The 15788-nt window shown below is 38.8% G+C and overlaps 1 long non-coding RNA gene across 3 annotated transcripts in view; it reads right to left on the bottom strand.

Moving 5' to 3' along the window:
• Positions 1–15788, bottom strand: part of LOC110473527 (uncharacterized) — a 152326-nt gene that overhangs the window by 20585 nt on the left and 115953 nt on the right. The window contains exon 6 of one of the 3 annotated variants that reach the window (XR_014957875.1): positions 12250–15778. The exons of the other annotated variants lie outside the window; for them this stretch is intronic. This is a non-coding gene — a long non-coding RNA (uncharacterized LOC110473527). The remainder of the gene's footprint in view (positions 1–12249; positions 15779–15788) is intronic. 3 annotated transcript variants of the gene reach the window in all.

Raw genomic sequence — 15788 nt, 5'->3', positions numbered from 1 at the left:
ATATGATGTTTTAAGTGATGTGCCATTAAATTCACAGAATGCTCTGCCCCATTGGTTTATTGTAAAACATCTGTACAGTAGAGCATTGTTACACCTTGTGATCATTTATGACTTCCAGACTTTCTGCTTCTATGAACAGCAGCAGCATCTACCTTAGGGATCAAAAAACAGTGGCCGTGTTACAATGCAACACAAAAAATAACACATAAATTATTTAACGTGGAAAATGGATAGCACAGGAATCAAAGTGAATCAGTGACCCAGTTGGAGCTGACTAGAAGGTCACAGCAGTTGTGTGCCTTCCTACAAGGATTGTCACTTGGAGTCACCTGTACTATCCTGGTGCTCAGAGAAGCAAAGGGAAACCAGCTCCAGTCACTGAGGAGCCTTTCTCCCCCAGATACTGCAAGGTTGACCAGAATGAAGATTGCCAAACCACAAAGGAGGAAATCCATGCTTTTCAGTAACTGCTCTGCGTTTGCATCTTTTCTGCCCTGCACCAGTCAGAAAATCTGTTTGTTGCTCTGGGAAAGCAGAAGAACACAAGTTTCTCGAAGAAACCAAAGAGAGACCTGGAAATAACAAACTGTGAACTCAAGAGAGCAACAGGGTAAGATTTCATTGTGAAGAAATGATGTGTCTCAATCCCATTCATTGACAGAAACTTTGAAATCCAACAGGTTAAAGATTACTTCCTTTCACGATCTGTTTTCAGGAATATTAGGTGAAGAGCATTTTCAGAGGGGAAAAAAAAGAAAGAAAAAAGAAAAAGAAAAAACAACCAACCAAAAAAAAAACCCACCAAAGCAAAGCTTATTTTTATTTAGGGGGAGTCAACGCAGGTTGTCTAATTCTTTTCTTCATAAAGACTTATTTGCCAGTTCCTTTGCTGATGTAACTGTTCAAACTGCAGGCTGCCAATATGTTCTGCTTTGTCTTCAGTGCATTGGCCAAATATTCCATCCAGCCTTCATTCAAGCTGATGAGGACAGGTTGTGACATCTCTTGCTATCACCCTCTCAGAAGCAAGGAGCTGCTAGCTCTCCTGTGCTTACAGAATTGCCCCAGCTGACACTCCTGGAAGGAGCATCAATCCCACTGAAACACCAGAGGTGGGGAAGCAGAAATGGCAACACATGAGGCTTCTCCTGCAAAGTGCAGGCACAGGGGTGGTGTGTGCATGGGAAGTGTGAGCATTTAAGTATGCATCAGTCAAAATAAAAATGAGGACAAAAAAAGAGACAACTACATGTGGAAACAAGCCAGAGAAAACTCTTTGATTACACGAGAGGCTAGTACATATGCTGTATATATAACAAATACTTTTTTGAGTTCAGTGCTTGACTCAGAGACACTGTCACATCAAATTCTCTATATTGCTCTGAAGGATCCTTGTGCTGAAATGTCAGCTGGTCACATCACCTAAAGGCAAAAAGAAATTGCCCTAACATTATGCATAGCAATTCCACTGCTCTGTGCTCTATGGCACTGTTTTCCAAGAATAGCTGTTTCAAAAGGAAGCTTCTCTTCGGTGTGAGCCAGAGGCAATTGAATTTTACCCTGAAAGTGGCTATAGGCTTTGTAGAAACATTTAGGAATATTAAATATTCATGTATTTGATTTAACAAAATTCAGGACAGTAAAGGCATCCACCGGAATAACTCCAGTGTAAATATTTTTAACATTTACCAGTACAACTTGAAGTATGGATATTATGACAAAGTGAAATGCCACAAAGAAGAACAAATGATTGGAAAATTCCCTTTTTCCTCTTGTAGTTAATGGGTGTTTATGAATTATTTTGCACCTCCAAATGGCAATGTCCAGGACTCTAGCCTTCCACTGGGAGGGCTGTGCCCTGCAAAGAACTGTTCTCAAGTTCAATTTTCTTTCACCTCCTTTCACCACAATCAATTCCACAAAAGTCTGACATTTTTTCAGACCTAGATCTACATCTTACCCTCTATCACTGGTATAAGCAAACATTTAAAACAGAATTTCCAGTGAACTCTGCTGCTTTGCACACCACATAGGGGAAACGTGAAACTGGATGTAGATGTCACAGAAGAAATGGAGGAATCCTATATACCATGTGATATACAACAGTAAAAAGCCATGAGAAAAAAAGGTACCATAAAATACATCCATGTATTTTGTCTTGACTTCACCTAAATTATTGTCAGAAACACAGATCTGCTGTAAAAATACAGTGCACTATGTTCTTTTGAACAGCAAAAGCATGTTTTGTTAAGTGCTATTTAAAGCACTGGATTAAACCCCCATATCAAGGGGTTCCTTGTCTAGAGGAAGGCATTGCATAAATCCATAATTTCATACTACAGGAAAGCTCATCTTGAATCCATTCTACACTGTCTCTCACTGTGTACACACCTAAACATGGAAATCTGATTAGGAATTCTGGATTTGGATTTATGTTTTGAAATGGAAGAAACAAACAGAAATATTGCTGTCATAACATAGTATCATAATGTCTACAAATTCTTAAATTTATAGATGTAAAGATAATCTAAAGCACCATGACACAGGAATTTGGAAATCTGTAGACAGAGTGAAAAATAAAATCTCATGTATTACAAGTATCTAATGACTATATATTATATAATACTCTGATGCATGAAAAAGTGGTACAATTTACAGAGAGTTTAAAAATAAATATTAGCCTATTTATTTTTAAGCTCTCTGTAAACTGTACATTTTCTTGGTTAAATTAGTCTACAGTTTACAGTCAAAACATAATAAAGCATTTAAGATTTGGTAATTCAATATAACAAAATGAGATAAATATAATTATTTTATATAGCAGCCTTTTTATATATAGGAAAGCTTTTCTATATAAAATGTGTGCATATATATGTAATAAATAAAAAACTTTCAGAAATAGCTTATTAATTGTAAACTTAGGAATTTTTAAATTGTGTTTCCTTTGTAAAAATACTGGAATGAATTTTTTTAATTAAGAAAATGTGGACTTTTTTAGTTTGTGCATCCAACTTAAACATCTACATTTCTTATCTTGTCAGAACAGAAATTATATTATGATGGCATAGATTGTATCCTACTGGATTAAGAGACGACATTAAATTATACAGTCTGCAGTAAATATATATAAGAAAATTGGAATTGTAGTGGTCAGAGCAGCCCATGGTCTTTTCCATATATATTTCTTTTAAGAGGACAGATACCAAAATCCCCAAAGTGCCTGGCATATAAAATTACGAGTACTGCTAGCTTGCTCTCCAGCAGGAAGCACCACACACTTCCCCAAAGCACGAGACTGACAAATTAAATCTTCTGAGACCCAGAGCCAGTGCCCTGTGTTCTCAACACGTGGTTAAAGCAGCAGCAATGCTTTGCTTGCAGGGGTTGTGCCACCACTCTGCATTCTCTCTCCCAGTGTCTCTTTCCCTGTTTTAACTTTCCAAGGATTTCGCTCTTTCCCTCATCACTTCATCTCCAAATATACCAGTGCAGTATTTCACACACACACGATGTTCTCTTCTCTCCCATTTCATCTGAGCCCAGCTGATAAAACCACGTTAACACCAGGATGATCCTGTACCCTCCACCTCTAGAAAGGGGTTTATTCTGGATTTGCTGCTATCCCATCTCACTCCATTTCACCCAGTCAGGCAAGAACATTGGCAGACCAAGTTGTTAACTGCCTGCAGATGACATACAGACTGATTTTATGCTAAGACCCAGGTATTGTTCAATCCCTGTAAGGGAACATTTTATTTACCATTATGTTCAGCAGAATTATTATTTATAAATGTGTATATATATATATATATATATATATATATATGTGTGTGTGTGTGTATGTGTGTATGTGTGTGTGTGTATAAAACACGATAAAAATTTTTCCCTGTGCAATGTAGCAGATTAGACTGCAGAAAACAGTTGCCCCTGAATCAAGAGTGAAACAGCCAGTATTCAATGTTTGGTTTGAACTGTGTTCTAAACTGTTTGCTTTTAACAGGCAGACCACCAAGTGGAGAACTATAGTCTAAAAATAAAAGCCCTTTCACTATGTATAAAAGTTTCCTGTAGGGTATTGTCTACAGTTTTATTGTAGTAGAGGAATAGAAAGAACAACTACAGTGATATCATACAGTGTCAAATAAATAAAATTGAAAATTATTCTGTTTCAGTTTTGTATCACTCAATTCAAAACCATCACCTAACTAGGTAAGTGTGTCAGGGCTATAGTTTAGGAACAAATGCACACATTCCTGGGACACCACTGAAGACAAAGAATTTCTTTGGAATATGAAGAAATAAATTAAGACTGGTCTTTTGTAGTGCAGCAAAGGCAGCGTCAGTCTAGCAGAGCTCTGCAGTTCAGCTGCCAAACTGTGGCTGAACCACTGCTCCCAGCCATGGACACTGCATGATTATAAGGACACCAACCAAGCCTTTCTTCCTTCTATTTCTTTCATTTTTTTTTTCTTTTTCCCTTAATGAAACTTTTCAGTAAACTGTGTCTGAACTAAGGATCATTCTGGTATAACTTTTGAGCCAAAGTTAACAACGCTCACAAAAGCAGAAATTAATGGCTGAAAGTGTGGCTACTTTCTGGCCAGAAAAATCCATGGACTGAAAACCAATCCTGTGACATCAACTCTTCATTCCAAAAAAGCCACACAAAAAAGAATAAAGAAGTCAGCAGGTCCACATCATAGTAAGCCTCAGGAAATTCACCACACACCCACAATTTTTAGTTTTGTTTACAAAGCAACAGAAGTTAAAGCCCTGGTTGAATTTCTGTTCTTTGCTATTTCAGGGTTCAGGAAGTTGAATTTTTTTTTAATTTCAGACTGTCTTGATCATGGACTTTAATGCAAAAGAGATTGTACAGGTCAGTGGTTTATTGGGCAGGGCACGCTGCCAAAGGCAAATATCAGTAGGGAAAGAGATGATAGGCAGGGAGAAGGGATAAATCATGGTCAAAGCAGGCTTAGAGACAAGACGGAGCTGTGTAAATATAATTTTTGGACACAAACTGTCTTCCTGAAGCACATCTCTTGGAGGATTTTGCCACCAAAGCCCAGGGCACACTCCAGAGCAGTAACACTTCCCCAGATGCTTACTAAGGTCTTGCCAGCTATCATCCATGTCTGCATGTATTCTAAACTCCCAACAACAGCAGTGCTCAGCTTCTGCTGCTCTGTCTGCTCACAAATGAAAGAACCTAAGAGAAAATGAAACCCAAGAGAGAGAAATACAAAAGGTAGCACATTGCCACCATCAGATGCTCTAAAAAAGACAAACTGAACCCAGTGCCCAAAATCAGGTGTTTTACAGAAGCTGTATTTACAGCTAAATAATCTGAAATAATAGATTTGATTGCTAAAACCATTTGTCATTTCCACAAAGTGGAACTAGGTAGAGCATTCAGGAAATTTTTCTTAGAAAATATTGTCAAAACCATTTCTTGTTTCCTAGATACATTCAAGCCATGGACATGACAAGCAGAGCAGCTCAGCATTTTTCAGAGCAGTTTTTGTACTGTAATTAAGTGCTTGCCTGGTTAAAAGGGTTGGCAGATGCATTTTGAGTTGCACTCAGTTCAAGTGATCATTTTTATTTAATTGAAACAAGGTTAATGATCAGCACTTTCACAGCAGAAGTTCCAGATAAAGAAAGCAGTAATCAGTTGTTGAAGCCACAATTCTTCAGAACACTGAAAGCAGCATTTACACTTTCTGTGCCTCTACCTTAACGTGAGACACCCAGTTATAATGGAATTGTTCTCCAAACCACCTCCAGCTGAAGTTCTTTAATCAGCTTCTTGGTATCCCCAAACACAGTTCACAATACTTTAAAAATTGTCAGAACAAAAGGCGGTTTAGTTTTTATATTCTACAGAAGGCCATTAGGACTACCACATCTGTTCATGCTTCTGTAGTAAATCAACAGAACACATTTTTCTTCTCTTTCAACAATTTTAATGTTTTCTAACTTTGTTTATGTCACACAATTTCTCATGACTTATTTAATTCTTAACAATTTTTCTTGTATTACTAATAATTTGAGATGAGTTGTACGAAAAAATTTTCTACAAATTAGCAAATGATGAGCACCTTCAACTCCTGGCAAGCTGCTTGCAGCACAAGTCAATAGGCAGCATGCCAAGAGAGTATTAAAACACAACTACTTCTAGAGTTCCAGGCTTCATGGTTGCTTACAGTTCCAACTTGTTTAGTGGTATGTGGATTTATGACCAGAGAGGCTGTTCTAACTAAATCTGCAAATAATCAAGACTTCTTGAAACTGTGGAAAAACAGAAAGAAACACCCAGCAGAGATATACAAAGTCAGCAAAGATGAAGTGAGAGTAAAACCAACTTTGTCTTTCCTTGTGTGACCTTAAATAACAGTTTGTGTCACAAAAGAATTACATACACATTTAGATAACAGACTCAATCTATACTCATGAGCTTAATTTGGTCTACGAGTGGCACTAATAATGCTAAATGTAAATATTCAACTGCAGAACTCAAAGACCAGATTGCAAATTTTGTCAGGATTCATCACAGTTTGATTAGTATGAAAGTAGATTTTATAGAGTCTTTGTTTTTCACCCTAAAAAAGTTCATGTATCAGTAGCAAAGACTGAATTTCATACAGAATGGAAGCAAAAGAGAGAATTTAACCATGACCATGTATGATTGCATTTATTTAAATGTTGGTGCTGCTACTAGCATCAGTGCTTAAAAAAACATTGCCTTTTCAGCAATACTGCAATCAATAGACCCCATAAAACTAAAGCTGATCTACAAAACCCAAGATTTTTTTCGCAGAAAAAGCTAAGCACCCTCCTAACCATACCCAGTTAAAGTCATGGATGAGCAAAAATAGATGTTTCTATTTCTAAACTGGTGAAGATATCTGTAGGCTCCTAGAAACAGAAAACCCTTTGCCATGCAGGTTAAAACCTCCTGCCTGGCCTATCTGGCCTCAGGGTGGGAGCACCCAGGGAAGGAGGGAAGCTGCTGCCTCTGCTCCCAAGGCCATCCAACGGGATGTTTATGCATCAAACAATCCAATAAGGGACAGGCTATGAGCAGCCAGGCATCAGGGGGGTTGCAAAATAAATGGGATTTGGGCATTTTTACTGCATTAACTAAGAAAAAGATGTATTATTTATAGTCTGTACATGGCTATAGGTTTGGCACACTGTTAAAAAAATAAAAGCCAAGTTTAATAGGTTTTTGAATCTCACATTAAGCAATCAATGTGGTTGATACACCATAAGTAAATCAGAAATCCTGCTCCTGAGCACCACTGGAATTCAAAATTCAGGATTCTACTGCTTGGGGGCATAAAAATGCTGCACTTTAGGGCAGAAAGAAGATATTAATTTTAATTTACCTTTGAACTGAAACAAACGGTGAGTTATGGAAGAAAGCAATTTAGAACAGGATGAAATCCTCACACAGTAGCTCTGTGTGAATTTTCATGAATGCTGATCATGATTTTATGATTATAAATCATTGCAAAGTTTTACACTCTTACAACAAAATGAGGAAATACATTCTAAATTATATATTGGTGATTTTTTGCAAAATATCTAAAATTCTATCTTCGCTTTACCACTTTGGAAAATTTCAATGAACTTTAGGAATGGAAACAACTGGATATTATGTACGCTTGCTTCACTGGCAGACCTGAATGTCTTCTGATTTTGGCTAAAAATATCCATATATCAAGGAAAGATTCTTACCACTGAAAACACAGATGAAACTGAACACAGATGAAACTGTGTGATCCAATATTTTACACTGAATTCTTTCCCTAGGATTATTACACATTTTAGACAGAATCAGTCTAGCTTTCTCACACAAATTATAAGTGAAAGCAAAACATAACTGGATGACCAAAATTTCAGAAGCTCATTGTAAGTCTGACTAGCCTCCAAGTATGTACAAACCTCTCAAATACAAAGTTTAAAAGGAAAAGTCCACAAAAGGATTTGAACGGTTTTTCCCCAAGTTATTTCTATATCAAATTGTAACTACAAAGAGAAGTTGACTGTTACACAAACACAAGTTTCAAGGCCACAGTTACGGAAATTTTTTAAATTCTGTCAGTAAATAACCTTTTGCATCAAAATATTCTGTTATACAATTTCTCACATACTGAAGAGCAGCAAGACCTCCTGCTGTATCTGCTCCCACATTAAAAATGCTAAATTATCCAGAAAAAACAGAGATTAAGTAACTCAACTGAGGACAGTAACTCAACCAATCAAATTTTTATTTTCACCTGACAATCTTTCATCTGCATTCTTCCTCATATCACCTAATCTGGTTTTATACATAAAGAGGGTTTTTTTATTTATTTGGCAACAGATTATGTCAACAGCCATTTGGAAGTAGCCAAGATAATATGCCACCACCAATCCCTGAGCCCTGGCAGGACTTCCAACCTCAAGCAGCGAGGGAAGTATTTTTCAACATCTTCAAGTTAAGTTAAAAAGATAAACACCACAGGTAAGCCTAAGTCATACAAATATGAAAATCCCTCTTTGTTTGTCACTCTTCTCAAGCATGGGGTAATATCACTGAACAAATAGCAGGAAACCAATGGAGAATTCTCTTCAAAGTCTCAGGGTATATGGTGGCAGAACTAAGAATTACAATTTCAATTCCCTTCCTGCAATAACAAAAACACACTTATTAACAACAATCATGCATTTGTGGTAGTTTAGAACTTTAAAATATGTATTATGTTTCTTTAATCAATTTCAGTTAAATTAATCTCATAATATGGTGTTTACCTGCTAAAAAACCCAAAACAACCAGCACTAACCACACATGGGAAGAAACACCCAGCTGGACCATTTAGCTGTGTAGTACACAAGTTATATTCATTTTCTCCTAGTAAGCATCATGTACTAACTAATGTGCAACACTTCACCCACTAATATCAAGACACATTGCTAATTTGGTAATAAAGATCAGCTTCTTTTTCATTAAATTGCATTTATCTGTGTTACAATCCACTCAGAACTAAACTTTGAGCTGAATTCAGGTAAATCCATAGAGAAATTATCTGTGAGATAAAGGCCAAAATGCAGTTCACAGTGCACCTATTTTTGAGTTGTAGGCAAAAAATTCAGCAAGGTCAAACAATGAAGCACTGTCAGAGGGGATTTGTTTCTAATACACCCAGTACAACAGTTCTGAAGATTTTACCTTGGTTTTCTTTCAGAAGTGATATTTTAATTTTTTTTTTTTTTTTGTAGCAGACAGTGAGTATGATGAGATACATGCTGCTCACAGTATAGGATTTCATAGCCTACTGAACAGGCAAGGACATAGACATCTAAAGTTTAGAATGTGCACAAGCTTCTCACAGAACTGGAGACAAAGGCCCTGCAAGCTTAATCCTTTTTGTATCATAGAATAATTGTGTAACTTCAGTCAGCTCTCTTATTTCTCCATGGCCCATATCCATTGCAAATAAATAATAATTCCCACTTAATTTCAAAACCAGGTAATTAATTAGTTGCTACCAGCAAAGTGCATTACAATTATTGCACATTACAAATACTACTGTTTCCCTTTCCACAAACTCAGGTGATGTCCCACTGAACAAACACAAAATTTCAGGGTTTTTTTTCAGGTATTGCAAGACAAAATGAGAGGGCAAAATGGCCCTCTTAGAAAAATGGTACGTAGTTTGGAATGGATGACAAGAGTGGAATGTGAGATGTGCACAAGATTGTATGGGAAATTCCATCTCCCTGTGATAATTCTTCCAATTCACATATACATTTACACACCTAAATAAACACAGATTTGCAGTAATTAATAGGAGAGCTTAAGATGAGGTAAGAAAGCCAAAACCACTTCAGCAAAGATTCAAACTCTATCTATAATTCACGTATTTGTGGAAAATATTTGTTTTCACAACTGCATGACTTCAGGGGAGATTGCAAGCTGTCTTTTTTTCCCCAGTTTCCAGGGTTTTTTCATTTGGCAGCATCTCATTTGTATTATTTATTACAGAAGTCACACACTTTCCATCTGGATACAACTACAGAAAAGCAAGACCCCTCAAAATAATGGCAGAGTACACACAGGCAGAAGTAGCTTTCTATTTAAGAATATGGGGGTTTTTAAAGGGATGGAAGAAAGGTCTATATGTGAAACAAACAAATAAATATCAAAACTCCAATCTATTCTTTCTGTATATGTATTGAACTAAAGAAGCTGGGAGAGGAAAAAAAATACAAGTAGCAGACAAAGCTTTGTGCTCCCCATTTTAAAGTAAGCAAGTAAAGGATTTCCCGTTTCTCTTCCCTTCCTCAGCTCTGACCAGTATGGTTCAACTTTGTGCTTCCCATGTATTTAGGTTACAGTCTTGATGTTTCATTCTTTTTCATGTATGTAGAGCTGGGAACACACATTTAGAGAATAAAATTACCCATCCTTCAACCTCATCATCACTTTTCATCCCCCTTACTTCTCCACACTGGCACTGGTTTTTTGTTAGTCTGAAACACGAATCTGTGTAGAAGTCCACTGCATGTGTAAAGCATTTAATGTACAGCCAAGAACTATATCTTCCCCCCAAACAGATTTCTACATGTTTTTGATGAGTCCCCTTCAGGTTGGATGCTGAAACATATATTCTAAATTAACTATGAGCTTCTATTCCACTCCTGAAGGACAAAATGAAAAATTCTTATTTCATCCACAGCAAAACCTGCCCACAATGATTTCCATTCCAAGGAGCTGCTATCCAGAGGCTGCACCCTGCTCGCTCTCCAGAGCTCACAGGGGCAGAGCAGGGAGAGGGATGGGTGGCAGAATTCCCTGCCTGCTGCCCGGGCCAGGGGAAGCTCAGGGTCCTGGGCCAGGGGAAGCTCAGGGTCCCAGAGGAAGCTCAGGGTCCTGGGCCAGGGGAAGCTCAGGGTCCCGGGCCAGGAGAAGCTCAGGGTCCCAGGGGAAGCTCAGGGTTCTGGGCCAGGGGAAGCTCAGGGTCCTGGGTCAGGGGAAGCTCAGGGTCCTGGGTCAGGGGAAGCTCAGGGTCCTGGGCCAGGGGAAGCTCAGGGTCCCAGGTCAGGGGAAGCTCAGGGTCCTGGGCCAGGGGAAGCTCAGGGTCCCAGGGGAAGCTCAGGGTCCCAGGTCAGGGGAAGCTCAGGGTCCTGGGCCAGGGGAAGCTCAGGGTCCCGGGCCAGGGGAAGCTCAGGGTCCTGGGTCAGGGGAAGCTCAGGGTCCTGGGCCAGGGGAAGCTCAGGGTCCCAGGTCAGGGGAAGCTCAGGGTCCCAGGTCAGGGGAAGCTCAGGGTCCCAGGTCAGGGGAAGCTCAGGGTTCCGGGTCAGGGGAAGCTCAGGGTCCCGGGCTGGGGGAAGCTCAGGGTCCTGGGCCGGGGGAAGCTCAGGGTCCTGGGTCAGGGGAAGCTCAGGGTCCTGGGCCAGCAGAGCAGCAGTGGCCCCGTGCTGGCCCAGGCACGCTCTCACTGCCAGATGGCTCCGAGGCAGCAGCCACGGATCCTCTCTGCAGCCCTGGCAGGCAGCTCAGAGCAGGAGGTATTCTTGTCAAGTGCTGTGATGTAATCAGGAGCCCCTTAGCTTACAGTCAGGAAAAGCAGAACTTTGAATATCTCTGTTATTTCTATTCTGTTACGAAGAATTGTTCTCTATGCAATCCTTTAGCTTGGGTACAATATGCATTTCAGACTAGATCAGAGCAGGGTATTACTTCAAGGCAAAATGTAAACATTAGAAGCATAAAGAAGTGGAGCAGCTGATGTACATTTTGGCTTAGCTGCAGAATCACAAAATGGAAGATAAATTCTGATCATCAGAAATATTTTCTTTGCCCTGAAGTGAAATTGTTGTTTTAAAATTATTATTATTTTCCTACACTTATTCTGTAAATTGTATCAAATTGGAATTGGAAAGGTAATTTTTAATTTTAAAATCAAATGGTTTGAAAAGTGCAAGAAAATTTCAGAATTTGTTTTCTTTCTCATTGCAGCCATAAAATCTTCTCAAGCTTAGCCAGCAGTGAGAAACGGAGAATTTTATCCCATTCAAATAGCATTCTTTGAAAAATTATTGTTGATGACCTAATTTATTGCACTAAAATCTCAGTCAGTGTTTTCAGATGATCTAAAATAGGAATAAGTTTTGTTTGGAATACCTGTCAGAAACAGGATAGATGTTAGTATCTCCAACACAACATAAATGTAAAAGAACCACAGAGACAGTTACCTGAGATCATAGGACATGATTGCAATCCAGGGGTCTCAACATAAAGCATCATTCTCTCTCCATCATCTGCACTGGCCCACAAGGTCTACCAAAACTGAGAGCAAGCATCTAAATCAGTCTCTACTCTCTGGCACTTCAACACAAAAATGGCACAGAACTGTCACTTGGAGACCTGAATGCAGCCCTAACACAAACACACAGAGAAACCAAAATAACACCTCAGTGGAAAGGGTGGCTGATCAAAATCTCTGCAGAGGAATCCAGCAACTGAGGAAGCAGAGACAGGGAGCACTGGGCAGGAGGCAGCCCCAGGCTGGAGAGGAAATTTCCAAGGCACAGCGTGGAGCTGTGTTTGCACAGCTCACAGAGACTCTGCTGCTCCTGGGGCCACCTGGGTGTCACCCCCTGGACCCTGCCAGTGAGAGGATGCAAATGACACTCCTTGGAAGTCATCTGTGCTCTTAGGAAAACTGAGCTTGGAATTGGCACAGTTAAAATAAAACCTAACCTGGAAGAGATGATGGCTAAAACATTAAATGGTTCAGGGTTCATTTCTGAGCTCCTTATGACTAAATTTATGTGTGTGTGAGCTCTGAGGGCTTTTAAAAAATGGAGATGTGCAACTGTACAAACTTCATGCTATAACTGCACATGTGGTACATTCTATGGCATTTAAGGCTCATTAAATTCTGAATCTTGTGTCATCTGCCCTTGGCTTAAAATAGTTTTGTGTGAGCCTTTTTTCTCTAACTTCCTCTTTGATAGAAGTTGTTTCTGTCAATCTCTTAGCTCCCTTTATTTTCTTTACCACATCAGTTCCACAGCAATACCATAAACTCAGATTACAATTTGACTCCCTTCATGTTTACTCAGAGGAAAGCAAAAAGAACTGAATAGTTTACAGAAACCCTCTATGGCCAGGTAATAATTAAAATAATTTCAGAACACCTTTAAGAAAAACAAACAAACAAACAAACAAAACATAAACAATGTTCCAAATCAAATTCAAAGTAAATTTTTCCATAAGGGTTCCACTCAGTTTTCTAATACATATAGAACTCTAGCTGTAATAGAAATATTTTCTATACAAAGTCTAGGATCTGTGGGAAGGAGCTGTTTTAACAAGTTCAGAGGAAAAATACCAAGGTGATCAGAGGGGTGGGGCATCCATCCTACAAGGAAAAGCTCAGCAAATTAGGTTTGTTCAGCCTGAAAAAGAGAAGGCTTGGGGTGACCTAACAGCAGCTTTCCAGTACCAGAAGAGAGTACGACAGGAAAGATGAAGTGGGATTTTTTTTACAAGAGCATGGAGTGACAGGACAAGCTGAAATGACTTCCCACTGACAGAGAGGAGGTTTGGATTAGGTGTTAGGAAGAAACCCTTCCCTGTGAGAGTGGGGAGGCCCTGCCACTGACTGCCCAGAGAAGCTGTGGCTGCCTCATCCCTGGCAGTGTCCAAGGCCAGGTTGGACGGGGCTTGGAGCAACCTGGGATGGTGGAAGGTGTCCCTGCCCATGGCAGGGGGTCTGGAACCAGATGATTTTGGGGTCCCTTCCAACAAAAGCCATGCTATAGTACTGTGATTCCATTTCATTCAATGTAACAGCTCTTTAACATCACTAAAGAACTGACAGAACAGAATCTGATATCTCTCAAGTCGCTCTGACACAAAATGTTTCTTTTTATAAATCAAGAGACTCATAACAATAGCAATATTACATTGCCAAAGAAGCTTCCATTTAATTTAAAGCATGATCAAAATTCAGACACTTAGCAAAATCAAGAAATATCACATCACTGCTGTCTGCTTTCAATAGCTGTTTGAAGTTATTGGGAGGGGAAAAAAGAGACCGTCTTATTACAGGTTGGCAGTACAGATTTTATGACAAATTTCTTCCCTGCTGCAAAGACTTTATGACTGAAAAGGTACAATGCTTTATAAAATGAAGCATCTTTTTCCATGATAATAACTGTTAAGTTTTTCCTCAGTGCTCATATGCCTGCAGCTTATTTTGTAATGATATAACACCTGCAATGGATTAAATTTGCACTGTAACTGTAGCAGAGAGCGTAAGAAATGTCACTTCTCATTAGCCTGCATATAAATCTGCCTTTTTTGGTAAGCAGTATAAAAGAAAGACCACTGAACCGCTAGAAACTCAAAGCATATGTTGTTCATGCAAAAAGGACACTCAGCAATATGAGTCTTTTCCATGCTGTTCTCTTTCAGGGCTGGAAGAATGTTTTTGGAAAGAAAAGGAAATACACAGAAATGCATTATCATCAAGTAGTAGTAGATTTTGATAATTGCTTGCTGACACAGCTGAATATTGTAAAATATCAGAGAGTAAATTAGTTGATAATGTAAAGCAGTAATTAGGATTTTGTGCATGCTTATGCTATTTACATATTTTAATGCTTTGATATTAACATGTCAACTTTAATAGTATGTAAATGAATTCCCATGTGTGAGATTTATTTTCCTCAGCATTAGACATGTATTCATTGACAGCAACTGTAAATTTCCTTTCTTATTTGTCTTTTTAGAAAGACTTTCCAGGATCTTATACAAAACATTTTCCCTGCAATGTCCTGTCCAGGTCTAATAGATAGAACAATCCAGCTCCACATATCACAGTGCAATACAAATACATACACACAATCTCTTTGTGCCTGAAGTTCCACAACAAAGTAAATAAAGAGAGGTTATTTAATTCCATGGTATCTCTGCCTGTCTCTAGGTAGTGCTGATGCCCACTAACAATCTGATATAACATTGTTAAGCTGAGAAGTGTGAAAACACATCAAAACAGTGATGCCTCAAAAGACAATGGCATACCCCAAAGTATTTTAGAAGATTTGGGATTAAATATAAATATGCCTTCGAATTTTTTTCCACATTTCATTGTGTTCCTGATCAATCTTCTTTTTCTGTAGAGTACATTTATGGAAAGTTTTCAACCTTCAGATGAACAACACTTAATTAAAAACAAACAGTTGGAAAACAAAGGCATGGTGTGATTAAGAAAAAAGTACAGCCTACCATCAGTTATTGCTTTACAGTGCACAACAATTTAGTTCTGGGTGTACTGCAGAACCTGCATAATACAGCCAGAGTTGCCTGGCAACAAACAGGAACTATATCAGAAAGGAGCAAAGGTGTGAATGAATAAACAGAAGTGACAAGGACATGTGAAAATGCTCAGCAGAACCATGTTCAGTGCTAGAATGCCTAACCAGGCTTTCACAACATTTCAAGGGGAACATTGAATCAAATCCTCCTCACTATTAAAGTAAGATTCATACACATACTAGATCTGACAAAACAATCAGAATATAAAATATGGAGAAAAGGCAAATTAATGAATATTTTGTCATCAGTTTCGATACCGAGTACATCCACAGATTAAATACCTAACACTAACCTGATTAGATGAAGTAGAATTGATCAAAACTCCTGGCTCAATTCTAGCTGCTCCTCAGGCATCCATTTTGGAGCTAAACTCCTGGAAATCCAGGCACTCACACACTGAGTTTGA

The sequence above is a fragment of the Lonchura striata genome, chromosome 11 (assembly GCF_050655825.1).
Source record: "Lonchura striata isolate lonStrDom1 chromosome 11, ASM5065582v1, whole genome shotgun sequence".
Taxonomy (NCBI): domain Eukaryota; kingdom Metazoa; phylum Chordata; class Aves; order Passeriformes; family Estrildidae; genus Lonchura; species Lonchura striata.
The sequence above is the reverse complement of the archived record's forward strand: the minus strand, read 5'-3'. Positions and strand labels throughout refer to the sequence as shown.